The sequence below is a fragment of the Entelurus aequoreus genome, linkage group LG12, assembly GCF_033978785.1.
Source record: "Entelurus aequoreus isolate RoL-2023_Sb linkage group LG12, RoL_Eaeq_v1.1, whole genome shotgun sequence".
NCBI classification, from domain to species: domain Eukaryota; kingdom Metazoa; phylum Chordata; class Actinopteri; order Syngnathiformes; family Syngnathidae; genus Entelurus; species Entelurus aequoreus.
In genome coordinates this window covers 24,604,902-24,620,341 of record NC_084742.1, presented here as the reverse complement: position 1 = coordinate 24,620,341, position 15,440 = coordinate 24,604,902, and the positions used below count along the sequence as shown (strand labels likewise).

The 15,440-nt window shown below is 40.7% G+C and overlaps 1 protein-coding gene and 1 long non-coding RNA gene across 50 annotated transcripts in view; one reads left to right on the top strand and one right to left on the bottom strand.

Annotated features, from left to right (window-relative positions):
- LOC133661813 (receptor-type tyrosine-protein phosphatase delta-like) overlaps nucleotides 1-15,440 on the bottom strand; it is a 660,250-nt gene that overhangs the window by 269,368 nt on the left and 375,442 nt on the right. The window lies entirely within an intron of this gene.
- Nucleotides 1-15,440, top strand: part of LOC133661819 (uncharacterized) — a 49,379-nt gene that overhangs the window by 29,949 nt on the left and 3,990 nt on the right. Inside the window, exon 2 of the long non-coding RNA XR_009827998.1 lies at nucleotides 6,413-6,456. This is a non-coding gene — a long non-coding RNA (uncharacterized LOC133661819). The remainder of the gene's footprint in view (nucleotides 1-6,412; nucleotides 6,457-15,440) is intronic.

Sequence of the window (15,440 nt, the reverse complement as noted above, 5' to 3'; positions counted from 1 at the left end):
CATGCTCCTGTTATATAGACAGGGTTCCCCAACTTTTTTTCCACCAGGGATGCATGCATTATTTTCAAGGACCGGCTTTTTACTTGTGGCAGATAAAAACAGCAAAAAAAATATCAATCAATCAATCAATGTTTATTTATATAGCCCTAAATCACAAGTGTCTCAAAGGGCTGCACAAGCCACAACGACAGCTTGTAGCCTTTGGCTACAATCTGGCAGTGAGTCCGCCCTGAGTTTGGTAGGTCGCGAGTTTGAACCCCGGCTGAGTCATACCAAAGACTATAAAAATGGGACCCATTACCTGCCTGCTTGGCACTCAGCATCAAGGGTTGGAATTGGGGGTTAAATCACCAAAATGGCCACCGCTGCTGCTCACTGCTCCCCTCACCTCCCAGAGGGTGGAACAAGGGGATGGGTCAAATGCAGAGGGTAATTTCACCACACCTAGTGTGTGTTTGACAGTGGTACTTTAAGTTTAACTTTATATGTCCATTAATGTGCACCGTCCCATGTACTATAACAAAGGAGTTGTAATATACATGTATTAACAAGCTTATTGGTGTGTTTAGTGGGACAGGGGAAAGTTCAGTTGGAGAAAATGTGGTAGTTTATAAATTAATTATTGTTTCTGTGCGACCTGGTAGCAACTGTGTCACGGACCGGTGGTCCCAAACCGGGACCACTGATCTAGAGGATCTCTGACTGGCATTTTTGCAGTAGGTCCTTAAAAAGAGCAGTGCTCTGATTGTATAATGGATAGTTGACTAGTGTTTTTGGATTTGGTCCCTAAAAACAGCGCCCCAGTCACATGGTGGATTTTTGGCTACTGCTGTCTTTATGTAACAGCAGTTGGCATACGCTGCACTATCCTCACTTTCATCAAGGTCAATAGGTCTCTGCTGGCCTATTCAGACGAGAGCATGCAATTAAAGCTGGAGGGTGGAGGGTTCGTGGTGGTGTGTTGGGCATGTATCATCCAGGCTGAGTCATACGTTGCCCACCAGTACCATGCATCATTCTCACTTAGACTATTTGGAAGGCCACCAAGAGCCCACGGGGGAATCATTAAGCTCATATGTAAATATGAGGGATGGATGCACATTTCACCTTGCCTGGAAAAGAGGGAAGGAGAGGAAAATCTCAGAATGACACACAAGGGTCATTCGGCCAGGTTGGAATTGAACGCCCAAGGATTTCGTAGCCATGTATACACGAGTATTACCATCAAAATTTCAATGACTGTAGCGTTTGTAACATATTTTATTACAAAACGAAAATACATAAACATATTTAGTTGAGATTGGGTTGCAAACACATACACAAATCCATCCATCCATCCATTTTCTACCGATTGTCCCTTTTGGGGCCTCGGGGGGTGCTGGAGCCTATCTCAGCTACACTTGGGCGGAAGACAGGGTACACCCTGGACAAGTCGCCACCTCATCGCAGGGCCAACACAGATTGACAGACAACATTCACACTCACATTCACACACTAGGGCCAATTTAGTGTTGCCAATCAACCTATCCCCAGGTGCATGTCTTTGGAGGTGGGAGGAAGCCGGAGTACCTGGAGGGAACCCACACAATCACGGGGAGAACATGCAAACTCCACACCGAAAGATCCTGAGCCCAGGATCGATCCCAGGACCTTCGTATTGTGAGGCAAATGCACTAACCCCTGCCGCACCGTGCTGCCACATACACAAATCATACATGCAAATATAACACAAAAAAACATGGAAGCATTGATAGCACCAGCCGTGTTGCTACTAAAAAATAGACTAGAGATGTAACGATAAATAGTAATAATGAAAACTCCGGTAAAACTCCCGATGGTTTTAGTATTACCGTTTTAAATTAAAATGATCAAATATTATAACTGCACTTTGATAAACTCACAGACTGACTGGTGCCAGCTCATAAGCTTAAATGCTAACACAAAAACAAGAGACATTAACATTTTTCCCCATTAAGAAACAACATACCCCAATCTAAACTTACAACAACACATTACTGTCTGAGCAATTAACATATTCAATTGTGCACATTGAACCTATAAACTGTGTTCACTTAGAACAGAGTGATCGTTCTATACTCAGAGGAAAAGAGACGGAAGTGGTTTCACTGTGCGTTCAAGGACCGATGGACAGAGTAGGACACCACAATGCCCGCTAGAAATAATAAATAATAATAATAACTTACATTTGCTAGGCACTTAAAAGTGATATACTACAGACCAATATTTAAAGGCCTACTGAAACCCACTACTACCGACCACGCAGTCTGATAGTTTATATATCAATGATGAAATCTTAACATTGCGACCCATGCCAATACGGCCGGGTTAACTTATAAAGTGCAATTTTAAATTTCCCGTTAAACTTCCGGTTGAAAACGTCTATGTAGGATGACGTATGTGCGTGACGTCAATCGTTAAAACGGAAGTATTCGGACCCATTGGATCCAATACAAAAAGCTCTGTTTTCATCTCAAAATTCCACAGTATTCTGGACATCTGTGTTGGTGAATCTTTTGCAATTTGTTTAATGAACAATGAAGACTGCAAAGAAGAAAGTTGTAGGTGGGATCGGTGTATTAGCGGCGGACTACAGCAACACAACCAGGAGGACTTTGAGATGGATAGCAGACGCGCTAGCCGGCGACCTCACCTTGACTTCCTCCGTCTCCGGGCCGCCGACCGCATCTATGATCGTCGCTCCGTCGATCGCTGGAACGCAGGTGAGCACGGGTGTTGATGAGCAGATGAGGGCTGGCGTAGGTGGATAGCTAATGTTTTTAGCATAGCTCTGTGAGGTCCCGTTGCTAAGTTAGCTTCAATGGCGTCGTTAGCAACAGCATTGTTAAGCTTCGCCAGCCTGGAAAGCATTAACCGTGTATTTACAGGTCCATGGTTTAATAGTATTGTTGATTTTCTGTCTATCCTTCCAGTCAGGGGTTTATTTATTTTGTTTCTATCTGCATTTAAGCCCGATGTGCTATCATGTTAGCTCCGTAGCATTTTCAAGAGGATATAGTATCAGAGGTGGTTTAAAATACAAATCCGTGATCCACAATAGAAAAAGGAGAAAGTGTGGAATCCAATGAGCCAGCTTGCACCTAAGTTACGGTCAGAGCGAAAAAAGATACGTCCTGCACTGCACTCTAGTCCTTCACTCTGACGTTCCTCATCCACAAATATTTCATCCTCGCTCAAATTAATGGGGTAATGGTCGCTTTCTCGGTCCGAATCGCTCTCGCTGCATTGTAAACAATGGGGAAATGTGAGGAGCCTTTCAACCTGCGACGTCACGCTACTTCCGGTACAGGCAAGGCTTTTTTTTATCAGCGACCAAAAGTTGCAAACTTTATCGTCAATGTTCTCTACTAAATCCTTTCAGCAAAAATATGGCAATATCGCGAAATGATCAAGTATGACACATAGAATGGATCTGCTATCCCCGTTTAAATTAAAAAAAATAATTTCAGTAGGCCTTTAAAACAATAAAAGTGCAGCCATTACTACAGATAAAAGAACACTGTAATACTAAAACACTACCAGTGAAGCTCAAGAACCAAAAAGCATACAAAATGGTAGGTTTTCTAACAGTGTGTCTAATTAATTTAGTTATATATACATTTTTAAAGAATTTGGTATGTGTATATAGGTACTTTTTGAGTATATTCATTAATACTTTGGTAATAATCTTAACCTTAATAATGTTGGTCACAATAACCATGATATGACATTTTTACATCGTTACATCCCTACAATAGACATTTGCCTTTTTCACTCATGAAAGCATCACTATTTAAAGATATGAAGTTCAAAAGCCTTTGGATAACACATAAACAAGCAAAATAATAATTCTAGTGTGTTAGTCTTAGCCTTGTTGCAAGCAAGCAAATGAAAACTGCAACAGTTTATTATCCCCTGGTTATCAAAGCAACAATATGTACTGTACAAATACAACATTTAAAAGGCTTTGGCTCACACGTTAACATTTCTGGCTACTTTACCCACCTCTGCCTGTTTTCCTATTACTTACTTATTAAAAGCAACAATAAGTTCAAATATGACCAACAAATACAGTACCTTTGGATGATAAAACGACATATGACAATAAGAGTCCCCCTGCATAAGCCTGGACACCTCTTCACGTGTGTTAGCATGTGTTGTATTGCTATTAACTAAGAACAAAAACTTTTATCTTCTTCACTTCTTACAGCAACAATATCTAAAACTATGTTCAAAAACATTTGGCTAATATATTAACATGTAATAATTACAATATTGTACCTCTACACACCATAGTGGGCTAACGCTACTGTAGAGCCTATAGCCTAAGAATATCTGTAAAATGTAAAATATGCGCCTCTTCTGTTGTTGTTTTCCCTACCTACCCTTTAGGTGTGTAAAAAAAAAAAGATAAAAAAGGGTCTTAGATGTCACAGACACGTTGATTGTATGGAGACTGAGTAGCTAAGGACATTTTTTACAGTTAGGTCAGAGTAACCCCACCGGGAGCACAGACGAGCTAGTCAAATTGGGAATGAAACATTCGTATACACGTCCGGGGCATTAAAGTACAGAGTACAGGCTTATTGCAAAAACAAGAAAAAGTATACGGCGGAAAATGTGGCGAGACCAGCATACAACCGCACACTCTTACTGTGTCTTATTGTCCTTGTTATCTGCCCGTGTCACACTGTGTGCTTTGCAACTAATGCACAAAAGGTGATGTACATTCATCAAACATATTAAAGGGGACCTATTATGCAAAACCAACTTCCCTTACCTAATGGCACCTGTTTTTGTGTATTTGGGATCTGCTTAAGTTTCGAAAATGTGAAATCAAACAATGGAGGCATCGCTGAGATATTAAAAAAATATTTTGCCTTCATTCATATGTCCTCCTAATGAGTCGTTCGGAATTTTTCCAATTTGTGACATTTTCCCAGCGGATATCTCCATATATTCATAAAGATTTACCCAAAGAGCTTTGGGTAAATCAAACTCTTCAGGCCAAGACTCAGCTGTCTACCTGCACCTCAGGGAGAAACAGCACTCCCTTGAGAACAAAATATACAGATTCGAGACAGGGAGGACGGATGGTGTAAGGGAAGCGATCTATGTCAAGGTTGAAAAACCATAAAAAAAAAGAGGAGGTGGTCTGCGACACCACCTGTCTCTCACATACAACACTGTCCTTTCAACCATTCCTAAAAGACTCTGCAATTTATCCTCCAACAAATAACAGGAGTTTGAAACATTCTGGTCACAGATGCTCCTTTGTGCCATTTGTTTACAACTGAATAGAATGCGAACGTGGGTGATCCCGACTATTTGGGGCAGTTAGTAGTCGATCCACAGCGATCGTTCTGCCAAACAACACCTCAATGCTAACTAGGGGGAAATTGCACTTCACCGACTGTCGTTGGCATTGACAGTAGGATTGCTTGTTTGCATCTCAACAGTTGTTTTTCTTTCTTACGATAGGGCAAAACCATCCTTGCCCTGGCACACTCTCTTGGTTTTGGAGTATAAATATTTGAGGTTTTAGCACCAGCCGCTAGACTAAATCTGACCAAGCTAAGTCTATGAGCATGAACTGATGAAGACTACTTGGATGAGAGGCAAAACATCTTCTAGAACAAACCAAACAGTCCAGTTGCGATCGATTCAATACTTTGAGATTACAATGACCTGGATGAATGAGAACATCCATAGACAGTCTGCCTTTGCAGTTCGACGTTGTGGTCAATGAGTTCCTTCTATTTCTCTATCATCTTGTAGCGGGGCAGACTTTCTTTTACATGCACATGGATCCTCCTTTGTTGCTTTACTAAACCGTCCCATGTGTGATGTATGTATCAATCAATCAATCAATCAATGTTTATTTATATAGCCCTAAATCACAAGTGTCTCAAAGGGCTGTACAAGCCACAACGACATCCTCGGTACAGAGCCCACATACGGGCAAGGAAAACTCACCCCAGTGGGACGTCAATGTGAATGACTATGAGAAACCTTGGAGAGGACCGCATATGTGGGTAACCCCCCCCCCCCCCCCCCCCCTCTGGGGGAGACCGAAAGCAATGGATGTCGAGTGGGTCTGACATAATATTGTGAAAGTCCAACACATCAGCGAAAGAATGTAAAAGTGTTTTCTTGCATATTTGTACACACAATGCATTGAAGCTAGCGTTTTTAGCATTTGCTAATATGCTAACACGATTACAAGCGTTTCTGCTAGTATTATTAACTTACAATAGCATTCGTTTTGTATTGTGTCAATTTTGTAAATTTACCAAAACATCACCGTGGAGTTATTGAGTCTGTTTAGCTGATTGGAGAGCTAGCTTCCGCAGCTCGTGGGTCAATGGTGATTACTTCTGTTTTGTTTGGTCAGATGTTTTACTGCCGTGTAACAGACACCGTTTGGAAACCATTAAGGTAAGTAAATGAATATTTACTAAATCTTTCTGTGTAAATAACTCATTTCACAACATATATACTGTATATGCGGCCTATAGTCTGGTGCGGCTAATATATAGAATATATATTTTTCTTCTAAAATGTTGTGGGTGCGGCTTATATACCGGTTCACTCAATGGTCCGGAAAATACAGTACATATCTTTATTCACTTGTAAAATATGTAGACATATGATCATTCGACCCACTCGACTCGCCTGCATAACCCCAGTAGTAGCCTTGACTTTTTTTTCCCACTGTCTTCAACAATAGAGACATTTTCCTTTTTGTCGTAATCACTTGTTAAAATAACACTCCGTAAAGATATGTCATTAAAAAGCTTTTGGATAAAATGTCAAAATAGCAAACCCTCTGGACCAGACTCTTGAAGTGAGTTTACATACAATAGATTACAGATGTTGGCCTCTTTGTAGTTCTCACTTCTTAAAGTAGCAATCTGTTAAAATGCACCACGTACAAATGTCCCTCTGTCTTAGCCTGGACACCAGTTATTGTGCGTAGGCAGTGTCATGAGTATCAACCTTGTTGCTAACAAGCAACTAATTAAAGAAACAATATGTAGAAATGTAACCTTCAAAATCCTTTGGATGGTAAATTAAGACTTAATAGGTAAAGTTGTGTCCCTGTGAACCAGCCTGGACACCTCTTTTCATGTGTAAACACTGGCCTTGATGCTAACAAGCAAGATAAATATCCCTTTTTATTTTACCAATTAAAGCACCGATGTAGAATTTGAAGCATGTGGATGCTACTCCAGTGTGCAATAAAAAAAAATTGTGATACAATGCTGGACCAGGTCAGCACGGTATTAGTGCATGTGCCTCACAATACGAAGGTCCTGGGTTCGATCCCCGGGCTCGGGGTCTTTCTGTGTGGAGTTTGCATGTTCTCCCCATGACTGGGTGGGTTCCCTCCGGGTACTCCGGCTTCCTCCCACCTCCAAAGACATGCACCTGGGGATAGGTTGATCGGCAACACTAAATTGTCCCTAGTGTGTGAATGTGAGTGGGAATGTTATCTGTCTATCTGTGTTGGCCCTGTGATGAGGTGGCGACTTGTCCAGGGTGTACCCCGCCTTCCGCCTGAATGCAGCTGAGATAGGCTCCAGCACCCCCCACGACCCCGAAAGGGACAAGCGGTAGAAGATGGATGGATGGATGGATGGATGGATGGATGGAATGCTGGACCAGCCTGGCCAGCCCTTATTAGCTTAGTGGAGCTTTAACAAGATCCAATTTCCCTATGCACAAACTGTTTGTTTGCAAAACTAAAAAGCACTACAGTTTCATGTAAGCATAAAAGCTGACAAAAACACATTGTTTTTTTATTTGTCACATAGTTTGGCTGACATGCTGCAGCACAGCTTAAGCTGCAGCAATTTTGAGAGGAAGAACATGTTGGAGGAACAAGCCGGCCAAGCGGAAGATAGCGAATAATAATTAGCACAAAAATAAAACATAAAAAAGGAGGATGAAATGAAGTGTTAAGAAACATCTGAGGCCAAGACAAAGCATATGCTGCTCTCGGCTAGTTTGCAATAATGCTCGATGTTCACTTCCTGCAGGAATAAAAACTTCTATCTTTAGAGCCAAGCAAGTCATACACTTTTAATTTGTTTTAAGATGGACTGCCTGTCTTTCTTTAGCATATTTGTGGTACTCATAGACACCAGCATGAACACAAATATACATTATTTCTACAAAAGAAGTCCAGTTCAGGGACAATGATGTGATATTACTTCCTAATCTGTGGAGCCGGTGGTATTTGGAGCTCATATAATGTGCACTCCGGGTAGTAATTATGTGTACTCCCACTCGGTTTATTCTGCTGAGGGTTACTGTAGAACCTCATGTAAATAGCTTCTTTTATACAGGAAATTAAGGTGTAATTAAAAATCGATGACCATGCTCATTTGCAAGCCCCCGCCGCCGTCAACACTGCTTCTAATACACATAAACATCTAAGAATATGTTGCACAATCAATAAACCTAAACTCAAACATGAATTATTCACGTTATCTCTAGGGCTTCTCGTAGACATGTACTGATCTAAAAAGAAATCCCAAGAACATCTAATATGTAACCGTATTGACAAATGAATGCTTTTTTGATTGTGAAGGCAGAAAAAAATAATATTTAGGAAAACAAAACAATAGGGTGCTTGTTTCATATAGAGGATCTTTGACTAGCATTGTTGCAGTGTTTTTTTAAAGCAGCAGAGCACCGCCTAGGATGTAGTTGATCTCTGACTCGTATTTTTGCAGGCAGTCCTAAAAACAGTGGAGCACTCCTGTCATGTAGATGAATTTCGACAAGCATGTTTTAAGTAGGTCCGTAGAAACAGCAGAGAGCTCCCGTCATTAGGAGCAGAGATTCTCAAACTGTGGTACACGTACCACTAGTGGTACGTGGGCGCCATCTAGTGGTATGCCAAAGAAAAACTTAATTCAATATTGTAGTGACGAGACTCGAGCGGTTATTAAAGGTTTATCCGCCTTCGATGGAAGTCGTTACAATCCAACTACTGTAGGCAGTAGTCGAAACAAACAGAACCGTCCTACTCCGTCATTTCTATCACTCAACACGCAAGGTTCTCCACATTTTCCGCTTACGTGCGCCCTGTCCAGCCTTTCAGCCAATCAACATGCAGGGCACATGTAAAAAAAAAAAAAAAAGACGAACATTGGCAGAGAAAGCTTCAAGGCCATGGGAAACCACAACATCTGTTAGACATTGAATAAACTAAATGTGGAACATAACATAACATATGACCCAGTCCATTACAATATAAAGAAAATAACAAAAATATTAAAAACATGAAATACTATCAGAAATAATTTAACAATGTCGAATATACTTGTTAAATAAAACCTCTGCCTTGTTTTTAATGATTAATTAGGCCTAATACGCTACTGTATTTTAATGCTGGTCATTATGGTGCTAGTTGGAGAGCCAAGTGTTTTTTGAGTTTCAGAACCACTGATATGGCGGATCTGTGACTATAGTGATTTCACATTTTTTTGATATGGCACAGGATCAGAAATAGGACTATTCTTAAGAATGCCACAAACAAATCCTGACCCCATCCAGATTGTGCACAGGACCCCATGGCAGCATCCCCAATATTTGTTGAAGGTACACAATGACGTCTCCAGCTGTCTGCTCCACAGCTGTTCCCTTTACCCTCCAGTGAGCAGCGCCGCCTTCGCCCGGCGGCCACAGCGGTATACACTCGGCGGGAGTGCGTCTAAGCGCAGCAGTTGTCCCACGAGGTGCGTTTGGATTCATCAAGATTCTGCGTGAACATGATTCATGTCTCTCTGAATACTGATGGACGCGCGTGCACAGCGATGACAGCGGCGATGACAAACGGCCGTCTTGAGCCGAGCGAGAAAACCCGAGGAAAACGGTGAGCTGATGTATGTCAGCCCTTTGGCCTGGGCTAGTGTTTACTTCATCACAGGCTCTACTACATAACTGTGTACCTGTGGAGGTCCTTTAGGTGTCCAATGTGCTGAAAGCTCCATATTGATCGCATACTCAAACAGTCACTTATGACAAATGGAGTTCTAAATCACTTTGGGAGATGAATCGGGCCAGCGGCGGTGTCATTAGGGCTTTGTGATGGCTGACTTAATAAGGTGATTAAATGAAGGCTAGCTACTGTGTCACTGTGTCGTCTCTGACAAAGCAGACCCCGGATGGGCTACCAATGCCACTTCATCATCGTGCCTGCCACCTTTTGGCATTTACATTCATCTTATAAGGTTTTCCTTGTCTTTCCTTGTGACATGTCGAGTAATACCGAAGGACTTATTTCCCTAAATCTGGAGTGATTTGGACAGAAAAGCAGGTGATATGCTATTGGGACTAAATGCCATTAGTTATGACAGTGCATGATATTGGACTTTTTAATTGGACTTTCTATAACAAAATTAATGCAAGACCAGAGATCGTTTTTTGACAGAAAATGTGCAACAATCAGGAGGTAAAGGTCAAACACTAAGGTTTGTGTATATTAAAACACATAAAAAAGCTGATCGACTAAACTTGTGCGCAGAGAATTGCGTCGCTTAAGTGAGCAAAATAAGGAGTGCAATTCCCTTCTGTGATCATGGTTTTGGTTCATCAAGCAAGCCTCTTAACTCTTTATTACAGTTTAACTTATCCATATCTTATCTATTGCAATATTGTCTGGGCTAGTACATATCCATCATTACTACACAAATTATTCATTATGCAAAATACATTTGTAAGAATTGCTACCTCCTCTAACTATTTGGCTCCATCTGCTCCCCTGTTTAGGAAACTAAATGTACTATCTATTTATGATATCAACACAGTTCAGTCCTCTTCTTTTATCTATAAATGTACTTACCTCCCTAATACGCTTCCTACACCTTTCAAAGATTATTTTAAGACCAATTCGCATATGTATTATCATAATACTAGACAAACTGATAATCTCTGTCCTATCTTTGGCCGCATCACTCTTAGCCAGTTTTCCATCAAACACAGAGGTCCTTTACTCTGGAATAGTCACCTGTGTATTGCAAACTCCTCATCTTCACTCAGTAACTTTAAACATAGATTAAGGGCCAGCCTGATGAATCAACATTCTCCATCTGTTCCTACCTTATAATGTAGCCCTATATTTCCTCACACACACGCACACAACACACACACACACACATACACACACCCTCACACTCACCTAGACTCATTCCACACAAGGTAGAGGTGTGGGTTAGGTAAAAAAAACAAAAAAAAAACCTTTTTTTATTTTTTTTTGTCACAAAGAAATACAATCATGTGTGCTTACGGACTGTATCCCTGCAGACTGTATTGATTTATATTGCTATATAATGTATATATTGTGTTCTTTATGTTGATTTAATAAAAATAAAAAAAGTTAAACATTTTTTATTTTTTATTTCTAATCGGTCCACGGACCGGTACCGGGCCGCGGCCCGTGGTTGGGGACCACTGGTCTAGGGGTTATCTGGTATTAGTGTTACTGTATTTATCTTCTTTCATCTTGGAACTGATTAAGACAAGATTGTTTATATTGCCTGGAGAACAATGGGAGGATGGATGAGTGAATGAATGGGGCGGGCATAATGAGGGAGATTATTATGGTCATTATAAAAGGAGAGTAAAATGGGGTAGGACTCCTTTTCCGACTCCATTCCAATTGTGATGATCTGCAAATTGTTTGCTTGTGTTTTTATTGTTTGTTGTCAGAATAAAGTCAAATCAGTGTGATTTATCAAGACTAACACTGTTCTGTGTCAATTCAATAGGTCTAGAAAGTACAAACTGACAGTTGTACAGAAATAGATGTAAGAAAAGAGGCGATCACGCTGCAGCTCCGTCCTACATATACTTGTCAACATACAGTGGAACCTTGATTCACGAACGCTTCTATTTGCATCCTTTTCGGTTTACAAACTTTTACATCGAGCCAAATATGCCTCTGTGTGCGAACCATGTACCATTGGGGTACGAACGCTTCATTCATTCATTCATTTATTTTGCTTGCTGCTTGAAGCCATCAGGGGTTAACCTGACTCTCGCCAGATCCTTGTAGTTCGCTGAGCTCAACACAAGGATCTGGGCTCAAAGGCATTGCAAACTCCTTCCAGATAGCAAAAAACAATGAACCAATCAGGATCGCCGGGCAGGATTTCATAGATGTGACGTAGCGCCGAAGCGACTGTTTGATTCAAACAACAATGGCGGCACGCAGCGAGGAGTCGTGTGCTGACATTGATTCTGCTATTGCAACTGTTTTGTCGAATCTATCAAATATGAATTCTTTAAAAGATTAACAGAGAACGGTTTTGAAGGCATTTATTGGTGGCAAGGATGTTTTGGCTCTTCTTCCGACCAGGTTTGGATTTCCCAGCGTCGCTCTCATCAGCGTCACGGGTTGATTTGGATGTGAGTGGTTGAAGTAGCACGTCATTCAAGATAACGGACAAGTGGTTTATCCAATCACATACAATGATTTTTTTTTTTACAAGGCCCCGCCTTCTGGTAATGAACCAATCAGGATCGCCGGGCGGGATTTCATAGATGTGACGTAGCGCCGAAGCGACTGTTTGATTCAAACAACAATGGCGGCACGCAGCCCTCGCTGCTATTGCAACTGTTTAGTCGAATCTATCGAATATTAATTCTTTAAAAGATGAACAGAGAACTTTTCGCTGTGTCGTTATCCAATATGTCGGCTGTTCTCTTTTGGATTTTGCAGCGTCGCTCTCATCAGCGTCACGGGTTGATTTGGATGTGAGTGGTTGAAGTAGCACGTCATTCAAGATAACGGACAAGTGGTTTATCCAATCACATACAATGATTTTTTTTTTTACAAGGCCCCGCCTTCTGGTAATGAACCAATCAGGATCGCCGGGCGGGATTTCATAGATGTGACGTAGCGCCGAAGCGACTGTTTGATTCAAACAACAATGGCGGCACGCAGCCCTCGCTGCTATTGCAACTGTTTTGTCGAATCTATCGAATATTAATTCTTTAAAAGATGAACAGAGAACTTTTCGCTGTGTCGTTATCCAATATGTCGGCTGTTCTCTTTTGGATTTTGCAGCGTCGCTCTCATCAGCGTCACGGGTTGATTTGGATGTGAGTGGTTGAAGTAGCACGTCATTCAAGATAACGGACAAGTGGTTTATCCAATCACATACAATGATTTTTTTACAGGGCCCCGCCTTCTGAAATACATCTCCTATTGAGAAGTCCCAGATCCTTGTGTGGCGCTCAGCGAACTACAAGGATCTGCCGAGAGTCAGGTGAATCGGGGGCTGCCGTTTTGATAACATCACTCCCTGTATACATGGGCGTGGCCATTTTGAAGAGACGAGGCATCCTACGTCACAACCTGTTTACATCCTCTACACACCGGCACAACAATTTCCAAGGGCTTTGAGGCTGGCAGCACTTGTGACGAGTTTATTTCCACAATTGTTGTACCTTGCACCGGTCAGCCTGCCTTAGAGATCCCTTTGTGTGATCAGATACACTTTAGACGTGTCCAAACTCTCACAGTCCGGCTGTATAGCTTTGGGTTGCTGGAAAACCACTGAGCCAGCATTCTAGCTAGTTAGTCAATACTTGCAGCCCCTTAACCCCAAATATTTTATCAGCGAAGGGTGCTTTTTTCCGCAGCAAATCTTTAATTGTGATGAGACCAAAAAAGTTTGTTACAGCAAAGAAGAAGACCCTGTCGGGATATAAACCCGTGGACTAGGACGTTTGGCAAGATCATGGAGAGAGTGATGGATTTTTTGGTTTGAAAATTTGTATGTAGAGGACAAACACTAGTGGATAAAGATGTTGAATGATACACTAAATTACCAGAAACAAAAGATGGACTTGAGTGCAACAAACTCAATGCAAGATCATGCACTGACCGATTAAAAGAGATGTTTTTGACAGAAATATTTTGCAAGAATTAGAAGTTGAAAATGTTCAGTGAATACAGTGAATGATATATATGCTGGTTTAATTAATCTCTAAGGCCAAACACAAAAGACTATTATCAACAATTTCTAGCATTTAGTTCAAGGTCCAATAACATAATTTACCTTAAAAAAAAAGCAGCAGAATGTGTGAGAAAAATCTTGGAATGGTTTTGTGAGAGCTAATAAAAAGGCTGTTGGCTAGCAGAAAGGTGCAAATGCTGACAAAAATCAGCCGCACCCTGCAGCCCAACTCACAGACACGAGCTTTGGATCTTGGCTGGTTGTGTAAACATGTCACTACATTGTGTATGTATCTGGTCCTGCATGACCCCTCATGCTCCACATGGTCAAGAAAATGGCTTTGAGCACGCCCGGGCTCTGTGGGCAACTTTGGCAGCAAGTAAAGCCCCAAAGGACTGCAGTGTTGAAGCAAAATGATCCCTTGAACCTCTTCTTTTTTGCCCTTAAGCACCTATCTGGCTTGGTGATACTGTAGCGTGGTGTATAAACATTTTGTTTTGCACGGTCTAGTGCTATTTTTTGGGCTAAAATCAGTTTGCTGATTTGCGGCATCATAAAGGGAGAGAGCAGAAGTACTCTAAGCACATAAATCATGTATGTTCCCAGCATGCGGCTGTGAAAATAAGGCGACCCACCGAGTGCCACATTGGCAGTAAGTGATGTTGGTGAGGACGTAGAGAACAGGTGCATGATGGGAATTGACACAAATGCATTTACTCTGCTTGTAGAGGTAATAATACCATGACAAAAGGGCTTATATGAAGTAATAAAAGTAAAGTTTAAATGAAAGTGAAATACAATATAAATCTGTACACTTGTTACATCAAATCGCAAAATCAAGTTAAGATAAATAAGTGAAAATAAATCTAATTAAATTGTGATTTTCACCATTGCGGAATTAGAAATATATTCACACGACCTACATTTTTCTTACTTCATATTACAAAATGAAATGAAAGGCAAGTCAAATTAGAATTTAAAAAAATCCCTGCTATGTCAAGATCTACTGTATATGTGAAGTCATTTTTAGTTTGTAGTGCAATGCAATTTAAATTAAAATAAAATGCATATGAATTCAATAATACATACATACACACACACACACACACACACACACACACACACACACACACACACACACACACACATATACATATACACATATATATATATATATATATATATATATATATATATATATATATATATATATATATATATATATATATATATATACAGTGGGGCAAAAAAGTATTTAGTCAGCCACCCATTGATTGTCAATGGGTGGCTGACTAAATACTTTTTTGCCCCACTGTATATATATATATATATATATATATATATATATATATATATATATATACACATATATATATACACACACATATATATCTATATATAGCACATAGCTGGTCGCAAGATCACCTGGACCGAACTCTGGAAAGC